The 486-nt window shown below is 66.0% G+C and overlaps 1 protein-coding gene across 1 annotated transcript in view; it reads right to left on the bottom strand.

Annotated features, from left to right (window-relative positions):
* Nucleotides 1-486, bottom strand: part of LOC103770837 (RNA-binding protein Musashi homolog 1-like) — a gene marked incomplete at both ends in the record, with an annotated part of 6,851 nt that overhangs the window by 5,950 nt on the left and 415 nt on the right. The gene's annotated exons all lie outside the window — the stretch shown is intronic.

The raw sequence follows: 486 nt of genomic DNA, 5'->3' as shown, positions 1-486 counted from the left end.
CCTGGTGGTGGCCCACATGGACAGGCGCTGGCCACGCTTGGAGACAATAAAGTCTTGGACCTCCATGACCGTTACAAAAACTTTGCCTAGGGAAACCACAAGAGAGTCTCTGGGGCACGAAGCACCAAGGCTCTCTGCCAAGGGGAGGGCACAGGGCACCACGGCCGGGGCAAGCAGGGCCTGGGCACTTGGGAACAGCACCCCGGGGAGGGCGCGGTGCCCAGCGGCACAGGGGCAAGGGGCGGCTCCACTCCCCACAAACACAGCCGCATCCATGCCCCGGTGCGAATCCTCGCCCAAACAGGCTCAGGTGTCCCAGCTCTGGGAGGGCCGCGGTCGCTCCTCAAAGGGGCCTTACGGCCGATGGGTGGGAGCAAACCCGTCACTGGGATCTGCAGACCCACAGCAGGACACCGGTGGGCCCCGGGTCGACAGCAGACCTGGCACTCGGGCAGCAGCCAGCCTACCCACCAGCACGTGGGACAG

This window comes from Merops nubicus, unplaced genomic scaffold, assembly GCF_000691845.1.
Source record: "Merops nubicus isolate BGI_N331 unplaced genomic scaffold, ASM69184v1 scaffold47643, whole genome shotgun sequence".
Classification (NCBI taxonomy): domain Eukaryota; kingdom Metazoa; phylum Chordata; class Aves; order Coraciiformes; family Meropidae; genus Merops; species Merops nubicus.
This window is presented reverse-complemented; position numbering and strand designations above follow the sequence as displayed.